This window comes from Lissotriton helveticus, chromosome 6, assembly GCF_964261635.1.
Source record: "Lissotriton helveticus chromosome 6, aLisHel1.1, whole genome shotgun sequence".
NCBI classification, from domain to species: Eukaryota; Metazoa; Chordata; class Amphibia; order Caudata; family Salamandridae; genus Lissotriton; species Lissotriton helveticus.
In genome coordinates, this window is record NC_136067.1 from 1,223,406,465 (window position 1) to 1,223,432,324 (window position 25,860).

Consider the following 25,860-nt stretch of genomic DNA (forward strand, 5'->3'; position numbering starts at 1 on the left):
GTGCATTTTGTTATTATACATAACCCTGAGGAAGGCTGGGAACCTCATCTGGACGGTGGCGGCCAGTGCCCTGAACTTCTCCATTTTCTGACCTAATTCCCATTGTCTGTCAAGGGTTGTTTTTGACAAGTCAGACCTAATAACATGTGGGAGAGGTGTGGCGCCGCGGCCAGGGCGACTGATGCTGGAATCTGGGGACCACGGTTCGATCCCCGGCTCCGGCGGCAGGTTAGCCCAGCACCATGTGACTCTGGGCAATAGCTCGCTTAATCTTCCCGACGGCCCCCAGCGCCTAGAGACCCTTACGGGTGATTGTGCGCTTTACAAATGTGGACTTTTTAACATAGGAGAAATCTGAGGCTTTTATGGCCGTGAATTTAAGCACTAAATTCAAGATCTTCTCCTTGGTAGAGTAGGTTAAAAAGTTGACTAAGATCTTTCTCGGTTTAGATCTCCCCTGTTTTAGACGGAATGGGTCCCTGTGGGCTCGTTGGATATCCCTTTCCAGCTCTTCGACAGACTCCTCCAAGTTCAAGGACTCTTTAAGCAGGCGGGCAATAAATGTTTTCATTTCACCCCCTTCTTTTCCCCCTTCTTTTCCTTCCGGAACCTTCAGAAGTCTGATGTTATTCCGCCGTGAATAGTTCTCCAAGGATTCCACTCTTTCTTTTGTTACATTTCTATCGCGTCTTAAATAATTTATCTTTTCTTGAGCGGATTCCAATTTGGCTTTTAATTCACTGACTGTGCTTTCAAGAGTATCCGTCCTTTCAGTAAGCACATCTACTCTCTTATCAAGGGCTTCAACCGCAGCTTTTATCTCTTGCTGGTTACGCTTAGATTCAGCGAATCCGTTTTTGATCTCGTATAAAAGATCATCCATTGATGTCTTTTCTTGCGGTTCCTGTGTTCCACCCCCGGGGGGGATAGTTTCATTATCATTTCCCTCAACATGTAAGATTAATGCTCTCTCCGGGATATTATCGACTGGAACATTAAGGTCCATGATTGACGGATTAGCAGAGGCGACTTCCTGGGAGCTGCCAATAGTACTCATCTTTTTTTTCCCTTGAGGTCTATCCCCTCCTGCACTATGAGAAACTTCAAGAACCTGTGGCAGAACCTTGAAAAAAGACCTAAGCGAGGGGGTAAGTCTCGCAGCGCTACTTTTGCTATTTTTAGCGCTTTTAATGTTCCTCAGTTTTGGTTTAGTACCTGGTTCTAAGTCCTTTAAACTGGGGGACCGGGAAGTAACAGTTGTGGCAGTGGTGGCAGTGGCAGTGGTGGCAGTGTGTCTCCCCGTAAAGACAAAAATCAAGGGCCCTAGAGTAGTCTCGCCAGTCCCGGACTCCCCTTCAATCCCCCCTCCTTCAATGTGCTGGGGTTTACTTTACTGGAGCTGGCCCGCTGCTCATTAGTGACATCTCTATGGATATCATCAGTGGCTACTACCCTTACCTCACCACTTGCTGGACTATTGGTGTCTTTAACCCCCCCACTCCTGCCTGTTCACCTTACTTGGGAACACTTCTTGGTCTGTTGCAGATCCCTCCTCCACCACTGCTGCCGCTGCCTTACCCTCAATCTTTGCTTTAAGGCGACATACCCGCTGTTTTACCTTATCAGCACGAGGTGGGGGTTCGACGCCCAATTGCGTTACCTTTGGTGCAGCAGGACGGTTCCTCGATAATTGCGGATTACCGGCACCTCCAAATGTCCCACGAGCCGCCGCTCTGCGGCTCCGTCGCAGCTCCACGGCTGCCTCAACCCACCGGGAAAAAGAGGCGGAAGGTAGGACCTTGACACCGCACATCCACCTGGTAGGCTTCCCCTCCTTCTACCTTCGCTGCTTCCAGCTGCTCCAACTCCCTCCTTGCCGAAACCAAAGCAGGAGCCACCAACCGGCACACCTCAAACGGGCACCAGAGCGAAAAGAAGCCGGCCGCCGGCACCACTGTGCACCGCGCACTGTGCACAGCGCACCGGACGCCGGACACTGAACCACCGAAACTCCGCTGTCCGCAGTCCACAATCCTCACCCCCGTGCACGCCAGGAAACAAAGGCACACCACGAAGACCACGAAGAGGCAACAAACAAATCCAGCTGGCCCGGGTAAGTCTCAGCTGGTCCTGCAGCACATTGCCGGGTTACGAGGAGCTCCGTTAGAGAGACGCGACCCGCCCTAGCCGGCGGTCGCCATGTTTTCCCATGCCTGTGTGAATGTTGTTCTCTTCTGCCCTTCAAGGAAGAGGTTTATTTACTGAGGGACTCTCCTGCGCAGGTCATTGTCATTCAGGAAACACATCTTCTCCAACAAGAAGTGAAAGACATGTTGAGGAAAATAAGATGGGTAGACTGCTTTATTTGTACCAACCATAATGCGAATATCCGGGGCATCCTTATTATCTTTAAAAAGCAAATTAGAGCTCAGATTCTTAATCATGAAGAAGACTTAAGCGGTAGGTGGCTATATGTCAACGTAAGTCTGGAGGGCAGACCATATAATCTGGTAGGTTATTATGGACCCAATCAGGACGACCCTTCATATCTGAACAAAGTCCAGAGTAAGCTCTTAACAACTCAAGGCCCAATAATTTGGATGGGAGATTTTAATTTCGTACTCAATCCAAAATTGGATAAATCCCCCAACTCAAGGGCACTAACATATAAGAAATCCCGGCAGGCATTGGGGGTTGTCATGTCAACGCTCGGATTGGCGGATCCATGGAGAGAGAGAGCAGGTGATGCACTTGGTGTATCATACCACAATCATAAATATAATCACAAATCAAGAATCGATTATGCTCTTTTTAGTTATTCACTAAGAGACCCCCTAAAGGATTTAATATATTTGCCCTCGCACTTATCAGATCATTCTGCCATTTTTTTTTCCATTCAAATTGGCTCAGCAACCCTCTCATACTTCATGGTCATTCGACCGCACTATTCTTTTAGAGGATGAAGAAACTGATCTTCTCATTCAAGAAACAAAAATGTTTATGGACACCAACATAAATTCAACCCAGCTAAGTATAGTATGGGAGGCATATAAGGCATATTTGCCAGGCCATATAACCAACAGGGCCTCGTATCGAGGGAAAATCTACAGGGCAAAGATCGCCAATATCGAAAAGGAAATTGCACTTCTTGATCAACGTACCGGCTCCAGTTGTGGGACTAATAAAGAGCAGGAGCAACGTAAGGAATTAAAAGAGAAGCTAGACAGCATTCTCCAAGAGAGGGTTGCACGGAGATGGGAAGTAAGTAGGCTCTCCAACTTTGAGTATGGTGAATCCGCGGGTAGGGTCCTAGCTTGGAAAATCAAATCCGACCAGGCCAAAAAACACATAAAGTTCATCAGAGTAGATGGGGAGACCCACGAAAGATCCTCTATTAGAGACATAGGAGAAGCATTTCTGGAGTATTTTCAGCAAATTTATAAGGAGGAGATCCCGGATGACCCGACATCAAAGCTTAGATGGTTGGAAAAGACCACTCTTCCCACTCTTACTTCAGAACAAAGGGACCGTCTTGATAGGCCTATCTCAGAGGAAGAAGTAAGCGAAACTATTAAAAAGGTGAAGCGGGGTAAGGCAGCGGGCCCTGACGGTCCTCCCGGCGAATTATTCAGAGTATTGGCACCTGAAATTGTCTCTGTGCTTACTAGACTCTTCAACGACATCTTACTCAATGGTGCGACCCCAACGAAATCATGGGGGGAGGCAATTATTGTCTTGATCCCGAAACCCGGGAAAGACCCAGCTAAATGTGGCTCTTATAGGCCAATCTCGCTCTTAAATAGCGATTATAAGCTCTTTGCGGCCGTGCTGGCGAATAGGCTGGGACGTGAGGTCAGTTCAATAATCCACACTGACCAGAAGGGCTTTATAAAAGGTAGACAGCTTTCTGACCTCACTTATGACCTAATAGGGGTTGTGGACATAGCCTCAAAATTCTCACTCCCTTTGGCCATTATGACTCTCGACGCTACAAAAGCTTTCGATCGAGTAAATTGGGCTTATTTAGCTGAGGCCATGAAAAAATTTGCATTTGGACCTAACTTTCAGAGAACAATAGGCCTTCTATATGCTAATCCCAGTGCAAGCATTATGGTCAATGGTTTATGTACCCAGCCCTTTCAGATTACTAGGGGAACAAGACAGGGGTGTCCCCTGTCCCCTTTACTTTTCAACATATATATCGAGCCACTTGCACAATCCATCAGGGATGACTAAAAAATTCCCTCATTTGAATTCGGTGGATGGGAAAGGAAGGTAGGGCTTTACGCTGATGATATTGTAATTTTCACTAGTGATCCAGTAAACGCTTTTCCTATTGTGGTTGAAAAAGCTAAGGAATTCGGAAACTTATCGGGCTATGACATCAATGCCGAGAAGACCAAGCTAATGACATGGAACATTGTCAATCCGGGCGTTGGGGTGGCATCCTCAATCCGCTACCTTGGACTTAAAATTACGCAAGCATTGACACCTTAGCAAGAGTTAACTTAGACCTGGTCTCCAGAGAATGTAGGGCCCTATTGAGATCTTGGACGGGCCTTCAACTATCAATTTATGGGAAAGTCAACATTGTAAAAATGTCCATTCTTCCAAAACTGACTTTTATTTTCAATACTATTCCCTTTGCTTTTGACTCCAAGCAACTTCTTAAATGCCAGCAAGAAATAAACTCCTTCATTTGGGGCAACAAAGCTACGAGATTGGCCTGGAAAAAATTAAGAAGGAGGAGGGAAAAAGGTGGACTGGCCCTACCAGATTTGCAGTATTACTCTTGGGCATTCCAGCTTTCCCACTCAAGAATGCTCCTGAAAACACCAGATCTCTCTCCAAATGGGAGATTATTCAAGGCAATGTTGGTAGGGGCAAACCTCCCGCTAGATGGGTTCCTATATGAGTTTGGAGACCGAAAATTCTTCAAAAAGGTGAGGTTGAAGACTTTGTTAACACAATTGAAATCATGGGTACAAATTAAACGTAGGGTGGGGCTAGCATACTATTCTAACTATGCTCAGATATGGGACTCTCCCGGGATTCCACCGTGCCTGCAAGACTCTCTTGCAACTCCCCTAATTACAGCAGGGTTCCTAAGATGGGGCGAACTGATATCTGGAGGCACTTTGATAGAGTGGGAGGAGCTCAGGGAGAAAGTAGGACCGACCCTGTCAAGATTTAAATATGTACAAATCAGGAGCTGGGCTAGAGAATTAATTAGGAAAGATCCTAACACCGGGAGACTTAGCCCTCTAGAACAACATTTAGTTGAAAAACAGACAGGAGGCAAGGAGGTGGCCCTTTGGTATTGGTCCATAGTGGAAGAGATAGATGGGGATTTCAATCTCCCAATGGAGCTATGGAGTAGAGAAATAGTGGCATTAGATGAGGACTTGTGGATAAATTCTTTTTCCCTTTTGTATAAACTAGTTAAACCTGCCTGGCTTAGACGAAATCATCTGTTTACCTTACACCGGGCATACCTTTCCCCTTTACGTTTATCTAAATACCAAGAGGGGAAATGCTGTAATAAATGCCAACTGTTAGCAGCCTCTGATATACACATGTTCTGGGAATGTCCCCATATATCCGCCTTCTGGAAAGAGATTAAAGCCATTTTAGACTTAATTATTAACATTAACATCCCTTTAACTTTATCACTTGTCATTTTCGGGTATGACCAGACTATTACAGGGGTAGCGCGGTCCTCTTTATTTTATGCTATCTTATTGGCAAGACGGCAGATATGTATGCACTGGGTGGATACCATTCCCCCCACTCACTCTGCGTGGCTAACCTCACTCTATGCAACATCCAAGGTAGACTTGACAAGATCTTGTAGAGCCCAGAACCTCACATTTTGGAAGCTTTTGACGGATTGGAGGTGAAGCTTCCTCCGCTTTCTTGTTTTTTGTTTTTTTCCCCCCATAGATCCGATGATTAAGCCCACTTACTCCATGGCTCAGTTTTGTGGTCTGCCCCGATTCCGATATATACATTCTGGCCTGTTAGGCAAGAAGTTGCTTGGAGAAACGTTAACAAGATGCATGGAATTTCCTACCAACTCGTAATAACTTCTGCCTAGCTGCGTTGCGGCTCAATACCTAGGGCCTGCTCCCAATGGCAGTGAGGCGGTTGGGTTGTTCGCTTTGCATCTAAAGAACGTGTGTCGGGCAGATGAGGACAAAAAAAAATAAAAAAAATAAAAAAACAAAGGGCACATCCACACTCAAAGTAGTTCTCTTCAGCCCCGGGGACCACTATGGCAATGTGTACTTTTAGAGACCAAAATAATATAGTTCTTTTAGCTAATGTTTATTTTTTGATTGATAAGGACCCGGCAGCGACCCCAACAGCTAAGTTTTGCAAAAAACATTAAAAAAAAACAACCAAATAGGACACCGATGCAGTCAAAAGGCTGGCAGGCAACGCCGTCTGCTTTTGTTAAAAGTTGTTTTCATTGAATCTATTCACGTTTCCTTTCATTTAATCAATAGAGATACATCTATGTATTTGAGAATTCATTCACAACACATAACGTCTACCTTTAAGCTCCTAAAGTCATCCTTTCAGCAACTACAGAAGAGCAATTTTTTTTCAGGCACAATATAGTACAGGGAGATAGTACACATGGAAATGCACTAGTAAATCCCGTGGACATCAAACACATTTTAAAATATTTCACCAATTACACCAAATCCTCCCTTCCCCTAAAATAAATCTCATAGGCTACAATTAGAAATAAAAAATGCTTACATACACAGCTTTTTAAATAGAATTTGATATAAAAGAGTAAACATTGGTTCAAACATTAAGTTGACCATAATTTATAGAAATGATCAGATGACCTATTAATTGTAAAACACTTATAATACGTTATAAAATCAGCTATAGCCTGGGGGAGGAGGTGCGGGGTGGGGTGGGGGTGGATACGAAGGAAAGGCGGCCACACGAAGCAGGCCTGTTGACACGATTATTAACAGAAAAGCCTTATTTTTTTTATAAGGAGAAATGCAATCGTGAACAATCCAGCCAGCCTCCAGCAAGGCGTGAGTACATTCTATATAGCTTTGTTTTCATAGCATTAGGAACGTCTAGGCCCCCGCCGGGCTCAGGATTAAAGCACTTTTATTGTCTCTTGAACAGCTGGCAGTTTTCTGATGCGGATACCACAGAACAAAGGTGAAGCAATGCAGACTTTTTCCCTGATGTAAAACATGCTTCACTGAGCAATCCTCTGCGAATGCTTAAAGCTGCAAGACAAGCTGTCCTCGAGGGTCTTCCTTTCAGTGTATATGGTTAAGGCAAGTACAGGCCACATCCTTCGCTGGACATCAGGCGCAAACAATTAATTTATGCTTCTCTTGCTTCGTCTGTGTTGGACTTGGCTTGGCACTTATAAGACTTTATTTTGCGACTATCTGATGATCAGCTGGTACTGTCAATATAGATGTCTGCTGAAATGCATGGAAGCAGTTCGGTACAGTGTCAGCAGAGGGCGCCCATGCCCCGTTCGCTGCTTCTAGCTGAGGAAATTATAAATCGAACTGCACCCCTCCTTTAGTTTAGGTGACCGATCTTCGTAACTTTATCTTTTAATTTGCAAGTAGTGTCTTCACGGAATATAGGTAACTTCAAATTGCACACGTTCATTTTGATCTAAAAGAAAGAAAACAATATTGTTTAAATGACTGTATTTAGTCAAATGTTTTGTAAAAACGGTACAAGAAATCGTATCAACATTGCAAAGGTGCTACGAAATTATTGCCTTTTAAAGTCTCGACTTGTGGGGGCAGATTACAAGGCTCTTGCGCCACTTTTCCCATGTTAAAAGTGACGCAAAAGTGGCGCAAATGGCTTGTAAATCTGCCCCGTGGTATTTATGAAAACCCTACATGACATAAGTAGAGGCATCAGAAATCCCAAGTCAAAAAGCTGGGCAGCCCCGGTGCATATGATACAATGGACGTGTTTTTTTTTTGTGTCATCACAGCGCAAGTAACCATTCCAGATTTGTCTGTCTTTGTAAAGGTGAAACAAATGTGCCATGAATGTGGAGCCTCCGTTAACGCAGACGAAACACTAGAAGGGTCTGAACATCCGATTGTTACCACCATAGGCACACGGCCAGATAGACTTCCTGCAGAATGGTGCCAATCAGTATTCTGAAGAATTCTCTTGTTTTGTGTTCTTGCCGATTTGAAGGGCATAGTCAAGGCTTCTAATGTGCATTGTGACTCTCAACACCAGGACACTGCTGCAGTAGAGGCAATCTGGGAAAGGGGACTGTACATTAAGCAGTACTATACTAAGATCACTCCACTTTTAAACGTGTGGCGGTTTGCTTTGAAAAGAAAGTAGTTTTTGTATTCTAAAAATAAAACCATTTGAATGAAAAAAAGAACAAAAAAAAAAAGGAAGATCATCCTGGAGTCATTGTGAAGTCATCAAATGACTTCGCTGAGCTATTCCTATAATTATCTGGGGAAGTCATCCCAAGCCATTCTGAAGTATGCCTACAGGGCAAATGAGATGACTGGAGTCATCACAGAAACTACTCCAGGATTAGTTCCTGATTACCTCAGTGGAAAACACGTGAGGACCATTTACTACTACAGGATAATTACAGGATGATTTCAGGATTAGGCTGGAGTACTCCAGGACGATTTTAGAAGTATTGCAGGATGGGGCTGCATTATTACAGAATGACCTTGTGAAGACATCAAAATGAGGCTGCGCTACTCAAGGATGACTCCAGGATAACTTTAGAATAGGGTTTTATTAATCGATGATGACTTCATGATGGGGATGTATGTCAGAATGGATCTGTCTGTATTACTTCATGGTGATTACAAGATGGGGATGTATTACTCTAAAATGACCTCAAGTAGTAATGGGTAAACCTTGTTTGACATACTGTGGAAATTATGAATTACGCTTTTTTTCTTTATTTTTTCTGCAGAGCAGATCATGGCCACAAAAAACACACAAAAACCCCAAAAATAATTGCTTCATGGGCTGCCCCCAAATAAAATAAGCATTGGCAAAGCCAATATCTTGCCTATGCAAGAGCTATTGGCTTTGCCAATATGTTTTGGACGTTTTGCACTACATCATGGCTAAAAATTAGTGGGGTAAAGTAGAGTGGAATGGAGTGGAGTGTCGTAAAGTGAAGTAGAGTGGAGTATCATGGAGGCTGTGTCAAGTGATATGGAGGGAGAGAGTGTCATAGAGTGGAAGGGCGTAGAGTGGAACAGAGTTCAGTGACGTGGAGTGTCAGAGAGGAGTGGCACAGTGTGTCATGGAGTGGTGTAGAGTGTGTTAAATAGAGTGAAGTAGAGTGGTGTAGAGTAGAGTAGATTGTCGTAGAGTGGAGTGGCGTAGAGTAGTGTAAGAGTGGAATGCCAGAGTGGAGTCAATTGATGAAGAGTTAAGAGGCTTACATTAGAATGGAGTGGCAGAGTGGAATGGCATAGAGTGGATGAGTGTGTCAGAGTGGAGTAAAGTTGTATGGAGTTGCATAGAAAATTGTAGAGTGGAGTACTGTTGTAGAGTGGAGTAGAGTGGCATAAAGTGGAGAAGAGTGTCAGAATAAAGTAGTGTCAAAGTGGAGTAAAGTTTAATATAAGTGAGCATCGTGGAGTGTTGTAGAGAGGCATAGAATGAAGTGGCGTAAAGTGCAGTGGTGGAGAGTAGATTGGCAGTGTGCATTGGTTTTGAGTAAAGTGGTGTAGAGTGCACAGGCGTTGAGTAGATTACTTCAGAGTCGAGTGAAGGGGTGTAGAGTGGAGTGGTTCAAGGTAGAGTGCTGTGGCGTAGAGTAGTGTTGCCAGTAGCGGGCTATCCCCTGCCAATGTGTCTGGGCCAGAGGAGGGAGGTGGGGATGGTTTGGTTAAAAAAAAAAAAAATTAATAAACGTACCTTAACACCAGTGGTGGTGGCATTATTCGCAGGTGGCGGAGCAAGTGCGGGCGCGTGGCAGGAAAACGGTAAACAAAATAAAATAAATATAAGCAACACTTACCTTACTTTGCCGCGCCGGTCCCGCATCTCTGCTCCTGCTCTCCTCGTCAGACCGAGGCACAGGAAGCATAGAAAAGGCTTCCCAGACCACTCACATTGCTGCAATGTAGCGTTGTGATTGGTTTTGAGCATCCTGGTTCGACGCTCAAACGGGGAATGGGGGCCTGGGCTTGTTCTTCATGCAGGCTGTAATGCAGCCTGCATTGAGGACGGGGAAAGTGTGCATGACTGGCACCAAACAGTCATTGCTTACTTAGGAGTGGGCAAACCATTTCTCCCCTGGCCTGCTCTGAGAGTAGGTGTGCACCGACCGCCTCCAGCCAGGGACCCCCGCCAAATGGCACCACCCGGTTACTTCTTGTATAAGGTATTACTAGTTCATTTGCCGCCTTGCCATCATCCTGGCCAATAGTAGCACATTGGCTTCAGCCCCAGTTGTCCTCTTTATTCACAGGAAACAGGCCTCCGCGCCAGGAACCCCCTTCATGCTCACCGAAGCATTGTACAAGGTAATTTCCCACCTCCGTCGGCCACTTCTAGGCAGAGTCCACGCGTTTTCTCCCGATAGCCCAACTTTTCCATCTTCCTTCCCCAGAACCTCCATTGATCAAGCTAGGAATTTGACTCACTGCTCTTCCCCCCCCTTGGACCACTGTGTCCCCTCATCATGCGCTAAGAGATTATATGCTCCTGTGCACATTGTTTCTTCGTTCGGCATGGCAATCTCACCCCTTGAACGGTATGCGGTTTCCTAACTTGACTTCAGTTCAGCCACTGTGCATTGACCCCCGTTCACGAAACCTTGGTTCCTCGTTCAGAATGCTGTTGTCAGCTCCTTTGCCCCACCACTCGGCGATCCCACCCCATGAGCGGCATGCGTTTTCCTCATTAAACTCAGTTCAGCAACTTTGTATTGACTTTTGTTTTTTGGCTAATTCACGGCACTTGTGTTTTCATCCCCGCACTCGGCGTCTTTTTTCATCTCCTTTTTTCACTTCCACATTCACTTTTGACCTCCTTGCACATCGTGTTGTTTCTCACCACCACTGCATTGACCCTTTTAAAACTTGAATGTTTCGAGCGTTATCTCGCAGTAACACCAAATATGACCTCAATTTGACCTAGAATATGGGACTATTTGAATTACATGCAGTACTACTACTAGTTTTTGAATTGAATAACCTCATCCTGATCTTTTCTTCTCTCCTTTTCTTTCCCCATTTCCTAATGTTTCCAGTGTGATGTTGGTTTTGTAAATAGTGTTATCTCAGGCTTACAGTATCACTGTCCTGATGATGATCCCAGTTATCCCATGAATTGGATCGAAACGTCATCGAACTCAAAAAACATTGTGCACACAAATAACTTTACCTCCATGTGTCATGCTTGTTGCTATGTATCATGCTTGTTGCATCATGTATAACTATGAACAAGCAATCTTTCTGTTTTGTCTGGCTGTTTTGAATTTCGTTTTGGTTTCTTTATGATTTTTTGTTTAAATTGTCACCTTGTCACCTTGTAACACTTGCTTGTGTTTTTTTTTATACAGGATTGTATACTACTGGATATTGCAACTGTCCCTTGACAGAAAATTCATTTATTTGCATTAAATTTTCTATCCGGCTGGATAAATCATATTGAATTTACTGCGTTCTATATTTGCCGTTTGTTTGGAATTATTTGCTTTAACAAGGACCATTGTTCTATGTAATTAACTGCTCTGAGAGTAGAGCAGCCCAGCCTGCCTGCCTGCAAAGGAAACATAAAATGATAAAAACTCAAAGTTATTATCATTTTATATTTCCTTTACTTCACTGCTTAATAGCAGTGGAGCAACATTCCTCTGCCATAGTGGAATAGCTGCCCCTGCTTAACACTGCCACTGTCTCCGGCGCAATAGTTTTTCCTGCTTCTGGCTCTGGGGCTAGGCACAGGGTCCCAGCCTACTCTGCAGCCAATCCAGAAGCTGCTCTTGCTTGAGAGCAGCTTCAGGATGGGCCTGAGCATCGGCAACTTGCACTACCAGGTAGACTGGGAGCCTGTGCCTGCTCCCTCCAGCCCCCGCAACACAGCTGAGGATGGAAAGAGCTTCAGTGGGCAAGAGGTGTTTGGCCCCCATGAGATGACCGGCCTAGCACCTCATGCACAGTGAAGGGAGTGCCCACCACTCTCCAACCAGCAGTGTCATCCCCTGGACCTGCCCCCACCCCCTCATCAGGGGGGGGCAAACAATAATAAAATGGGTTTAAACCTGTTTTATTATCGTTTTATGTACTGGTGGTGGCACTCGTCCACCCTAAGAGCAGTGGTGTAGAGCAGAATAGAGTGGCATAGAGTGTAGTGACGTAGAGCGCAATGGTGTAGAGTGCAGTGGTGCAGAGTACAGTGGTGTTGAGTTCAGTGGCGAGAGAGCAGTCTTGCAGAGTAGAGTATAATGGTGCAGAGTGGCATAGAGTGCAGTGACAGAGTGCAATGTTGAACAGTGGCATAGCCTGCAGTTACACAGAATAAAGGGGCGCTGGGTTCAGTGACCGATAGTCCAGTCTTGCAGAGTTGAGTGGCATAAAGTGCAGTGTCATAGAGTAGAGTGGTGCAGAGTAGAGTGCAGTGGCATAGAGGGCAATGTAGTAGAGTAGATTGTTTCAGAGTAGAGCGAAGTGATGTAGAGTGGAGTGGTTCAGGGTAGAGTGAAGAGGTGTAAAGTGGTTCAGAATGGACTAAAGTGGCATGGAGTGCAGCAGAGTGTCATAGCATAGAGTTCAGTAGAGTGGCATAGAGTGCAGTGGCATTGAGTAGTGTGGTGCAGAGAGCAGTGGTGCTGAGTGGAGTACAGTGGTGTAGAGTGTAATGATAGAGTGCAATGGTGTAGAGTGGCGTAGCTTGCAGTGGCACAGTGTGCAATGTCAGAGTGCAGTGGTAGAGAGTGCAGTCTTGCAGAGTAGAGTGGGTAGAGTGCATTGGCGCATGGTCGATTTGTGTAGAGTAGAAAAGAGTGACATAGCATTCCGTGGAGTAGTGTGGCTTAGAGTGCTGCGGTGTGGAGTGGTGTAGGTGCCTCAGAGTAGAGTGAAGTGGCTTAGAGTGGAGTAGTGCATGGTAGAGTGCAGTAGCATTGAGTAGGTATGCTCTCAGCAGTTCATGGATCACCAAGGGATACTTATAGCTGTTCACTATGTTATGTGTGCACAGAATACAGAAGAAGGATTGTAATTCAATTCAGTTTACCTCAGAAAATAAATGTACCCAGCCTTGCCTGTGAGGACTTCAGGATATGTGTAGATGGTTCTAAGGCAATTTCACGATTACTACTTTATAAGTATTCTGTGATCAACTTAATAGCACAGGTGTGTTAAGCTATTACACAAAGGAGAGACCCACTAATAATATATATATGTTTTTAATTATTTTTATTGAACAAACATGTAAACATCCCATCATTACACATAATAAATACATTGTACATCAACTGCACTTCAGGTCAGGGATACAGTATTGCATGTCATGGACAGGGAGGAGGACTCACCACTCCCTCAGTTATTTATTTTGTTTTTACCATCACACCCCCTCGGCTGCGCCCACTTGTGTCAAGGATCTATACTTGTCCCGCAAATTCCATATCTTCCCCCACTTTTTAGGGCATCCCCTGCTCTGGTAGACAGCTTTGTCAGCCAGGCAACACCAATCTAGGTCTTGTTTCCAGGCAGTGAGCGTTCCTATTTCCTGCACTCCCCAAAATCTGGCGATGTTGTGCTTTGCCACCCGGGAGGCCAATGCTAGCCAAGTTTTCACATGAGGTGGCCAACTGATTTAGCCTGTGATGCCCAATAAGTGCCAATGAGCGTCAAGGGGTATTTGTGTACCTCGGACTTCAGACATCACTTGGGTGATTCGAGTCCAGTATCATTGTGTTTCGGGACCTTCCCAGATGATATGTAAGAAAGTGCCTATCTCGCCACAGCCACTGATGCAGAGTTCTGAGTCTGCCCAGCCCAATCTACGATACAGTGTCTGAGTGGTGTAGGATCTGTGCAGGATTCATAGCTGAACCAGCCGAATCATGCCCAAATGGCAATTTCTCTGGGGCTCTGAATTGCTTCCTGCCAGTCTTCGTCCTCTATCAATCCCAGCTCGGTCTCCCAATCAGGCCTCAAGGAGACAAGAGGGTCTGGAAGGTTGTTCATGATTTTCCTATAGGTTAGGGACATTGCCTTGTCTAAAAGGATCAAGCAGTAGTCGGTCTTCAATGGTGGGAGTACTCCGGGACGGAGTCTCCTTCTGATAGTGGTGTGTCGTAGCTGTATGTAGTGAAATATGTTCTGTATCGGCCAACTGACATTCATTCTAGAGTTCTGCAAAAGTTAGCATTTTTCCCGGCTATATATCCCCGAGAGTGTCTAGGCCTATCAGACTCCATTTACGGAATACCTGCAGGCGCCCTACGTCCCTCAGCCCATCACTCTCCCAGAGTGGTGTCTACTCGGTTAGCCTCGACTCCCACCCCAGTAGCCTGTTTATGGTTTGCAATGTTCTTATGACCTCATGTGTGGGTGGTGGTAGTGTATCCCCAGCTGTTTCCGGTAGAGGGCCGCTAAGTGTCCACCGCTTCCCATAGCATATCTATCAATTCTGTATGGTGGTTCCGTCTATGGCTCAAAGACCCATCCATTATTATTAATCAATTGGGAATCTAGGTAATAGTTCTGGATGTATGGGACAGCTAGATCACCGTCGTATACTCCGCGCTGTAGTTTGCGCAGTGCTATTCGGGGTCTGCCTCTTTCCCATAGGAGAGTACATTGTTCACCCTTCATAGTTTTAAAAAAGGCAATCCAGGATTCTGTACGGGGTATTTTGTAGAACATAGAGCAGTTATGGCAGGGCCATCATCTTAAATAATGTCGCTCTTCCCATTAGGGAAATCGGTAGGTTACACCAGTGCCTTACGTCTCCATGCATCCTCGTCAGCTCTGTGGATATACGTTAAGGTTTGGGTCCTGGCAGTGTTTGAGGTAGGTCCACCGACGGTCTCGCTGTGAGCACACAACACTAAATTACTGAGTGTCTTTACATGCCGGGAGTCGATGTTATGAGCCAGCAACTCAAGTAGGGTTGGATGAACCTATTTACAGGTACTACATGTAGGGTGCTTTATCTGTTCTTACCCACTTAGACAACCACAAGTAGTGTAGATTACATTGTTAGCTTTGGGCCTGAAAAATTGCTGTCAACCTTGACACGAGGGCAAGAAACATGTTGACCAGCTGATAGCACCCAATATCCTGCAACATTGAGACAGGGGTGCGCCACATATTTTTAAATCAGGATAGAAGCCAGTTTAATTACAAAAAATGTGAGTGGACTTCTATTTCCAGTTTTAATCCTCACACAGTCTAGTGACCCACTTCTCAAACATATACACTTTTTTAGGTCCCTCACACCCACTGCACCAAAACGCCACAAAATAAAAGATCTCCGCCAAAGAGCCCCTCATAGGGTGCCCTTCAGGTATTGCATCGCCGACCTGATGAGGAGCAAGCTCTACGATGAGGCATTAGACCTAGCTGGCTGGATGTGTGAAGGCACTTATTCTGAAAGGAGGAATCCCCCTTTCCTCCCTTCGTTCAGTGAACATTGGTTTACATCTAGCCAACCTATTGTCCCTTCTTCACAGTAGGAACTGCATACTTATCTTGTTGCATTAGGAATTCTTCAGCCGTTTTCGGAATCCACATGCTCAGGTATTTGAATTTGTCTTGGAGCGCTAGAGCTGCACAGTCTGTCGGGAGATGTGGGAGTGTGCCAGCGAGCCTGAAAATTAGTGTGGAGATTATTGGTGGAAGTTGGGTGGCCAGTACTTTTGCTAGTACCTTGGTTTCATCGTTTAGAATGGGATATGGGACTTATGAGCCACATGCGTCCGCAGGTTTGCCTTTTTTGGGGATGACCACGATTGTAGCCAACCTCAAGTCTTCAACAGGCTCCCCGCTTCCAGTGCTGTTTGAAAACTGTCAAGCATCGGTTGAGCCACCTTTTTGGCTATGCATTTAAAGAGTTCTGCAGGCAGTCCGTTTGGTCCGGCCGCCTTTCCGGATTGTAAATCTTTTATGTCCTCTCCCACCTCTTCCTTTTTTAGGTCACCGGTGATCACTTTCCTATCCTCAGCAGCGAGTATTGGGAGAGAGATGTCTTTAAGAAAATCTCTGTCCTCGTCTTCGGATTTGCCTGTCCTTGATTGGTAAAGCGCTTCGTAGTAGGTCCCAAATGCCTCTGCTATGTCCGCTCCCGGTCCCCGCTTTACACCATTAACTGTGCGAATTTCAGAAACCCAGTTCCTCTCTTTGTCTCTCTGTTCAAGCCAAGCAGTAAGTCTATTGGCCTTATCCCCCAGGTCATACAGGCGCCTCTGGGTTGTCACTGCGTGGTGTCGGGCCGTTTCCTCCTCCACATCCCGGAGTTCATTATTTTTTAGGCAAATTGAGTGGTGCAGATCATGGTTGTTTGCTCCGCTACCTTTGATGGCCAATTCTAGCTGCACTATTTCCTGTTCTAGTGTGTTGCACTTAGAGCGCATCTCCTTCTTTAGACCTCCTATTGTGGCTTGCAGGTAGCCCCTCGCCACTACTTTGTACGCTTCCCATAGGGTGAAGTGAGAGTCCACTGACCCAGAGTTTTAGTCAAAATATTGTTGCATTCGGTCGCTAAATTTATCTTGTAATTCTCTATTCCGGAAGTGACAGGGTGCTATATGCGGGGGCGTAGTATAGTTTTCAACAGGGCCCTGGATAAGGACCTCTACTGGGGAGTGATGTGAGATGCCCCAGGCTCTATGTTGTGCTCCTCCGAAGTAAAGAGATATGCGTGTACTGTCTACTGGTTAGATTTTGTAGTCCCCAAAGGTCTGATAGGCCCATTGCCTTAGAAAATATCCATAGCAGTTTTGTCCCACCCCTGTGGGCCTGCTTTGAGGTGTTGTCTAGCTCATATGACATCAACACCTTCATATCTCCACCCAAAATATGTATCCCTGGTGGCTTGTCTAGTAGTGTTTCACTTAATTCAAGGAGTGTGTCAGCCTGGAGTTTTAGTGGGATGTATGCTGAGCGGGAAACATCTTCAACCACAAAGTTTTTATAACTACTTACCAGAACAACGAATCCTGAACCACGACCAATCCTTAACAACGACAATTCTAAACCACAACTTTCCTTAACCACGAGTCTCTCCCCTCCTCGAAGGTCAGTGTGTTGGAAGCAGAGCAATTATTGTGCGTGATATGTGTTTTGAACTGGCACCGGAGTGCCTGTCACTGGAGCTTAACTGATAATTAGCCTCTGAAGTTTACTGAGATAGAGGGCAGAGGCCGCGGTTGTCTTTCCTGGTATTACAGAATACAGGGCGCGGACCAATCAATCACTTTACCGCTTAAATGCATCACATTAAGCATTATTAAAAAATAAAAAAACATGTTGATGCATACAAGATTGAAATAAATTTAGATCTGTGCAGAAGCAAAATGTTCGAAAAGATACAGTTTCCATCTGTGCAGCGTGTAGAGGACGTTGGCTACACAAACTTTCCTCCCTGCAAACAGAGCCACCCATAATAACACTCTTCATGGCTGTCTGTTCCAACCCGTCATTCTCTCATCTGGTGAGGTTTGAACATTTTGATTGTGTATTATTCCAAGTTGAAGCCTCCTACCTTTGTACATTTCCCGTATATACATCACATAGGATGGGATTTCAGTCTGCACAACTGCTGACAATTAAACTGCGGCGACTTTGTTCTTTTAATTTCATTTAGAGGAGGGCCGCAATAAAGCATTTGACATTTTTTTGAAGATTTCCCGTGCTGCGTTCCTAATGGTGCGACAGGTACAGGTTAAATTAGTGATAAAACAGTTGCATCAGACCTGCTGACACCGTAAGTAATGGCGCAGGAGTGGCCTCTTCTTTGATACTTTAGCTGCTGCCATCCCTTCAGTTTGGGGCCAGGATCAGACGGGCATATTGGGCAATCTGGCACTGCCAGATAGGTCAGTCTGACAAGTCAGTTTGTGTGTCGAATTTATGGTAGTGTGTGGGCTGTCTTCTTCACATTATTTCTTCTCAGTAGGACCATTTGAATCACAAACAGAAGTATTGTAATTGCAATCGTGCCATCTATTGGCCAGTAACGAGGTGTTTTTTATTTCGTGGTTTAGGAACTAGTTGAAAAAAAATTTAATGGTTTGGCATTACTCGTCGTTTAGCCTTCGTGGTTACGGAATTCGTGGTTCAGGCAGTAGTTGTTTAATCATATAACCATGCTGCCTCTTATCAATGGCACAGAGTTCTTGTCCAGTATTGCCACACCCCGGGATCCTGTCATGAAGCCCGCATGGGCTTCTAACGTGTAGCCATATCTATTAGGTTCGAGACACTGGTTGCTTTTCAAATTTGTCACCTGAAGGAGAGCTAGGTCAGGAGACACAGGTACTGCATGACCATGGTCCTTTTGATCTTTTCCCCTAGGCCATTCATGTTCCAAGTCAAACATTTTAAAACAGTTGTGGGCCGTGGCCCTGTAGCCATGTCTACGTGTAGTGCATGGAGGGGTTCCTTCCCACCCCTCCCGATTCCTGCCAGATGGAGTGTGTCTGTGATGATGGATTAGTGCAAATTGCGACCATAACTAGTAACAAAATGAATCTTGCATATACAAAATAAATCCCCTTTAAAGTAGTCCCCTCCCTGCTACCCTGCACTGGAGGTTCAAAACTACCCACCTCCCCAATTTGTAGAATGCCTGTCGCCCTAGAAAAACCATTGAACTACAACCTGGGGTTGGCTGGCTCTGCCGTGTGTGTGTGTGCAGCAGCCCTCCCGCTCTTGCATCAAGGACATATCATATCAAGGTCAATACAAACAGAGTATTGTCAAGGGGCATAGGCCCCTCTTCAGTCATCTTTAGCCATATCGATTAGGCCTCTCTTACCTTACAGAGTCTTTAGTTTCAATTCTTACTGGTTGTTTTATCGATAGCGAGTTTATAACTGTTCGAATGAATCCTCACTCCCCTCCGCCAGTCGGTACCCCATGCAGGGTCCAGAGTGCATATGTGTTTCAGCTGCTTCTGTCAGGGTTTTGCTAGGGGGAGAGTGTCCACGGTCTCCTCATTTCCGACTTTAGTCTCACAGCCGCTGTCGAGTTGATTTTCTCCCTCCCTCAAGCCAATTCCAAACTTCGTTGGGTGTTGTGAAATACCAGGATTTGTCGCGTTCCAGGACCCTAAGCTTGGCGGGGAATACCATCATGTATTTGAGATTTTGTGCCCTCAGATTTCACTTTACTTTGTCGAAGGTGCGCCTCTGTTGTTGTACCGGAAGGGTGAAGTCTGAGAAAAACTGGACCACTGATTTTTGAAAAGGTAGTGCAGAGGCGCAATTCAGTCGCGAGGCCTCAGTGCCTCTGCCGCCACAGATCGCAATCTTTTTTCCAGACAGCACGGTGCCCTCCTGTGCTGCAGACTTTAGGGTGGCAGTTAGTGTGTCAGGGGCCCTGGGACGATACTAGATTTTTCGTAGGATGGGGGGGCTGCAACGGAGCTCCCAGACTACGCCGCCATCTTGGCTGGTGCCAAGTCATGCCCCACCCACTAATAATATTGTATTTCTTTTAATGCTTTCCCACATCCAATATTGTAGTTTGATCGTTTTCACTTCAATTTCGTAATTTTGTTAACGGAAGATGTACAATAGTCACTGTTAGCGTAAGGGTTAGCACTATTAGTGCAGGAGTGGTACTGAGTGAGTAATTGTGCATGCGTGCGACTGGTCAAGATGTTGTGTTTGTGGCATTAAGTAAGCCTTTAGTTAAACACCTAAAAAAACATTCTCACACTAAATGAACCATTATTGCAGTGTTTTACCAGGCCTGGACTACAATATGAAAACACTTTCTCCGGCGGAGGAGTAGGGAAGAACAGCAGAGAAGAAGGAAGGAAGCGGGAAGTGGTGGAAGTCATGAAAGACTGGTGTGGGAAGGAAAACAGATAAAAGGGAGAGTGAGGAAGGAGGAGAGATGGGGATGGGTCCAAAGACAGACAAGGAATGAGAAGAGTGAGGAGAACTGGGAAAAGCAGAGATTGGAGTGCAACAAAGGAACATGATGAGAATAAAAAGTGGAAAGACAGGAAGTGGAAGGGAAGAAAAGTGGACCTAGAGAGGAGAGTGTAGAAGGGGACAGAAGGTAAAGTGGAAGGGAAAGACAGGAAAGTGAAAAGCAGTTAGCAGCGAGCAAGAGTGGAGAAAAAAAAGAAAAGCAGCATAACATGAATGGAGAGCAGGAAAGAAAGGTGGTGAGAAGGGGAGTAAGAAAAGCACATAGTGAAGGAGAGCGAGGAAGTCTATACCTCTTCTTCATAATGTATACAGTAATAAAATATGTAACGCTGAGTGATGATGACTATCATTCCAGGGCCTGTCTCACCGAATGTACAGCTTTGCTGTCCAAGACATACAAAAGTCATTCTTTCTTTGTGTTAGGAGTTCCTGCCATCAAAGGGAGTTTCGTGGCATCACAATAGGTATTCCTGATAAGTTGCATCAGAATGCATTGACGAGAGAAGCGGATTGTGACCAAAGTAATTTAAATTATATATACGGATTGGATTCAGGGGGCATCACATAATCTAGACTTCAGTAGTCCTCATGCCACGATAAATCTTTCTTGGTTTCATGGGAATTATACTTTTATCTGATCATAGTGCAGGACTTGCACTTACTTGAAGTTTGGGATTGAATCAGTTCTGCTAGAACAATTGATGGTTGCTCTTCATATGTTATGTACCGATAATAAACTGTCAAATCAATAAGGTCGAAACGCCGTTGACACCTTCCTTGGCAAAAAATAAGAGGAAGCATTAAGTGTACTTTGTTTTTGTGATCCTACAAACTTGTTGTATACATATTCTTTCCTTTTTTGCCATTATTTTTGTTTACACTTTAGTTTGTTCTTTGTTATTGATATATTTTTGCGTAACCTTGTGAGCATCTTTTGTAATATTGTATATTTGAATTCTTTCATAATTATTTTTTTTGGGGGATAATTGTCTAAGGGTACTGTATTATTGTATTACTTTTAGGTGGGACTCTTTAATTGAATCATTTAAAGCCACAATTGTTTTTCCATATAAAATAGGAACCTGAACCACTGTAGCACTTATTTTGCTTATTAGTCCCAGTTTTGCGTTGCAGGGTTGCCCCTGTTTGTTGCAATCATGTTCCAGAATCAATCAACAAACTGTCCTCAAATTATTATGAAAACGTCTTTTTAATTTGAAAACTGTGGTGCAAATAATCTGCCAGTCATTGCCAAACATCCCAAAAACCAGCAATAGCAATGCATCTTGTGAAGTAATCAGGTACTCAGTTTCGAGTCAGCCTCAAATCATCAGGAAGAATCTCACCTTGTGAAGTCATCATATAATCATTTTCAAGTCATCCTGAAATAATCAGGCTCAAGTTTCTAAACTCTGCTGATAACTTTAACAGCTTGATGATGTCTGATAACGTAAACATGACTTCTAATGTAGTTGGATGATTATCCAATGACTCTGGGATGACTTCTAAAGTCATCCTGTTTGACCTGGGATGTCACGCACACATTGACCTCAAAGACATCACAGGAAGTAAAATCATTTGATAGCCATTTGGCCCTGAATCCTATGAATTGATGCTCTGATCTTGATGACATCACAATAATTGATGTCACTGAAGCCTAATGTCTGCCTCAAAGAGAAAGTGTTATGCTAAATCACACAGAGATGCACACAAAAGACATTTAAAATGCAATAATTGGCATGACCGCTGTTACAGAGGCAGTTTCTAACTATATGCAGAGGGGCTATGCCCTTTCAATCAAGTGCAACATAGATGGTAATTCCAAAAAAGCAATTATCATCTTTCCTATTTACATTACACTGTCTTGTCTATTCTCAGAAACAGAAGTCAGGCAGTTTTTAATTAGGCACAAGCACCCATGTGTCAATTGGAAGTAGTGAATATTAAGCTGACTATGGGCTGACATGCTGTCAGCCCAGTGCTGCAATACTCTGGGTCCCCAGGGACTGCCCACAAATGACGCAATGAAGTGTCGAATTCTGAAGCAGTTCCGGCCCTGTACTCCGGTGGTTGCTTGTCTGTTATTTAGAGCTGCCTGTCACCACCCTCCCCTTCCCAAGTCATCACCACAGGACGAAGAGTTGAGAATGGGAGGGGTTGCAGCCTGTGCAAGAGGGCCATGAAACTAAACTCACAGCTCTGTGCTGCATGCGTGAGTCTAAATAGATATATGACGCGTACTTCTGAACCTTGTGTATCTGTTTAGAGCATACCACATAGCTGCCAAGGTTTCAGATTGCTTATGTGTGACATTTTCATATTTTCAGTCTAATCATGAGTGACATTCAACAACTATGAGTGACACTTTCTCGCGAACAGTATGATGTCACCCAAGCTTAGCAGTAGCAGAGCCCAGCCCACTGCCTTGGTCGAACACCTGTTACCAGGCGGGGTGTCAGAGAAACATTAAATGAAACAGAGTGTCCTGCCTTAGTCAGCTTGCACCCCCCTAGCTGGCAACCAATCAAATTATTGGAATGATCATGATCTATTGACAAGTCTGTCCAGGCTTGCTGCCACATTGGACCCAAGGTCGACTACACGATGAGAGAGGGGCCACAGCGGGGATCTTCTCCCTGAACAGGTTTTCCAATTAGCCCATCTTTTACTGCAGTTCAGACTGCCCCAGTTTTTGGCATGTATTTAGAAGCTACGTTTTGCAGCTGTACATCCACGTCTATTTGAATCTATGAACAACAAAACACACAAGATGATGGACGGAATGTTGCACAATGGCAGATCTGGCTGGACTGTTCCCATGAGGCGGGTATGCTCAGACATGAGTCCCGTGCTCTCCAGGCCACTGGAATCAAGCTATCCTGGCTGATGAAGGCTGATAGCCAGAAACCGGTCCTAGGATGCTTGGTTCCGGTCCAGGAAAGACATGGCTTGGTAGTTCGGGCTGGACTGTTCCCATGAGGCACAGGGTCAAGGCTGATTTGAATATGGCCATGTCTGAACTGGGTTGGTCTGGTGAGCAAAATAACGATGGATTAAACCCAGATCTGTGACTGGGGGTGAATGTTCTGCCATTGTGCAACATTCCGTCCATCAATTGTTGTTTTTGCATTTGTCACCCCGAGTGGGACGGGTATGCTCAGACGTGAGTCCCGTGCTCTCCAGGCCACTGGAATCAAGCTATCCTGGCAGATGACGGCTGATAGCCAGAAACCGGTCCTAGGATGCTTGGTTCCAGTCCAGGAAAGACATGGCTTGGCAGTTCGGGCTGGACTGTTCCCATGAGGCACAGGGTCAAGACTGATTTCCATATGGCCATGTCTGAACTGGGGTGGTCTTTTGAGCAAAATAACGATGGATTAAACCCAGATCTGTGACTGGGGTGAATGTTCTGCCATTGTGCAACATTCAGTCCATCAATTGTTGTTTTTGTGTTTGATACTATGGTTTCAGCAGGGGGTGCTATTGTACATTAATTAGGCGGGTGTGGTTTTATCTACCGGTCTTCAACTCTCTGAAGTTCGTTTGGCTTGCATATCAGTTGTGATAGCAAGATATTCCCACTTCATAATATATTGAGATTTCTAAACCTACCATTGCACACTATTGCCATCTTGTGACCTTTGAAAACCAGCTCGGCTTTTATGCACCCATCCCAGCAAAGCGAGCAAACTGGAACTACATGGCTTATCACACTTCATGACACAGCTCTTTTCGGTGACAATCTCTCATTGCAGTAATGCTTCGCCCTTTAGAATAACACATTTCCGGTAACTTTCCTGCATTACTGCAGGTGGAGCGTGTTATTGTTTAAGCCTAGAAGGCTAACAACATGTTCCGTCACTTGAGAAACGCAAGGCTGCACCATATTCACGAAAATATGGTGCAGGCCTGGGTTTCCCCCTGCGCTGGCGATAACTTCATCTGCCTAGCACCAAAACAGGCGCCCTTGCACCATAGTGAAAGGGTGCCTGTGCTGAGGAAAAGATTGTTTATGTGCAGGAAGGTCCCCCTTCCTGCACATAAACAATCTTGAAATGCAGTTTTGTAACTTCTATGTGTGCTGCTTATTGCAGCACACATCAAAGTTGCAAAACAATTTAAAAAAAGAAAATGATTGTGTATGTGCACATAAACAATCACAGGCAGTTTGCTGTTTCTATGTGTGCTGCACAAGGCAGCACACATGGAAACAGCAAAAACGAGGAGAAATAAAGCATTTCTCCTTCTTTTCACCTGTTTAAGACCAGGTTTGCCCTGGTCTTAATTTTGATGCTGCCTTCTATTTATGCTGCCCTTTTAAATAGGAAGCAGGGTCAAAATCAACGGGTGTTGTGGTAGAACATCCCCCACAACACCTATTGCCCACCCTTTTCATGCTAAATACAGCGTGAAAGGGGGTCTTATTTACAAAGCAGCATTAAGCATGCACCTTAAGTGGCTTAACGCTGCCTTGTAAATAAGGCAATGTTCCTATTGCAGTCACAACATCACTAAAAGTGACATTGTGTTGTCAGTCGGTGCTTGTAAATATGCCCCTGAGTCTGCAAATTAGATAGTATGCACTTAGCTATAGAAAAAGCAACTGACACTACACACACACACAATTTCAAATAACATAACTGTCATGACACGCGAGGAGGATAGAGTAGTTGATGAATCAACTAGAGGAGGGAATGTCAGAAAAGGTGAATACAATGTCAATGAATGTCATAATATGTGCAGGTCCAACAATGGCAATATCAGCAAATGCAATGTGAATGTATTCCACTGCTTTGTACCCGCACAATGCCCGTCAATGCAATGTCAATGTATACCATAACGTGTGCCTGCACAGAAGCAACGACATCCGTAATAAAGTTACCAATATATTCTGTTGATCCATGTTCATATGAAAATATTATTCAATGTCAATGTACTTTCAGACCACAGCAAATATAACCTTGTTAATAATACTAGCATGAACTATTTCAATGTATAAAGTGGCAACTGTCTTTATAACGTTGATATTGCCAATGAAATTATACAAGTGGCTGCCATATTGTTTTTAGGAGTTCTGATAAACACAAATCATTGCTGTCGGGTTCACCCAAGGTGACCTCTCCATCAACCCCAAGTCAGACATATGTGGTCAGGCAGGTCCTGCAACCTATGCCCTCACCAATGGAGTAACAGGTAACAGGTGGGGTGCCCCATAAACCAAAGACAAACACGCACCCAGGGAAATCCCTGATCAATTCTACAGATAGATAGTTGCAACACAGAGAAGTCTGAAATGATTTGTCCAAATAAAACTAATTTGGCCAAAGGCTTGCGCTTCCCAGAAATACCACAAAGCTCGATATCGCATGTAGAAAAACTCACTTAACCAATCAGGACACGTCAGGCACACCACAAGAAATGATCATGCGCTCCTTATGCTGAACATCTGTACACATACACACTGGCTCACATTAGTTCTCCTTGAGGTCGAGAGCCATCTGTTTCCTTATCAGATGTCCGATTTGTTGATTTCCAACTGAGATGCTTTTTTGGAATGTAGAAACCTATTTTATTGCACCTCATTAACTGTATAAATTGATGACCAAAACTTTGTACATCGAGAGAGCAGACACATTTGGTCTGGCTCTCCCCTCTGCAGTGTTTAATTAAACCAACTTGTTCCTGTTTGCCATACACCTATTTTCATGTCTTTTCATTCATTT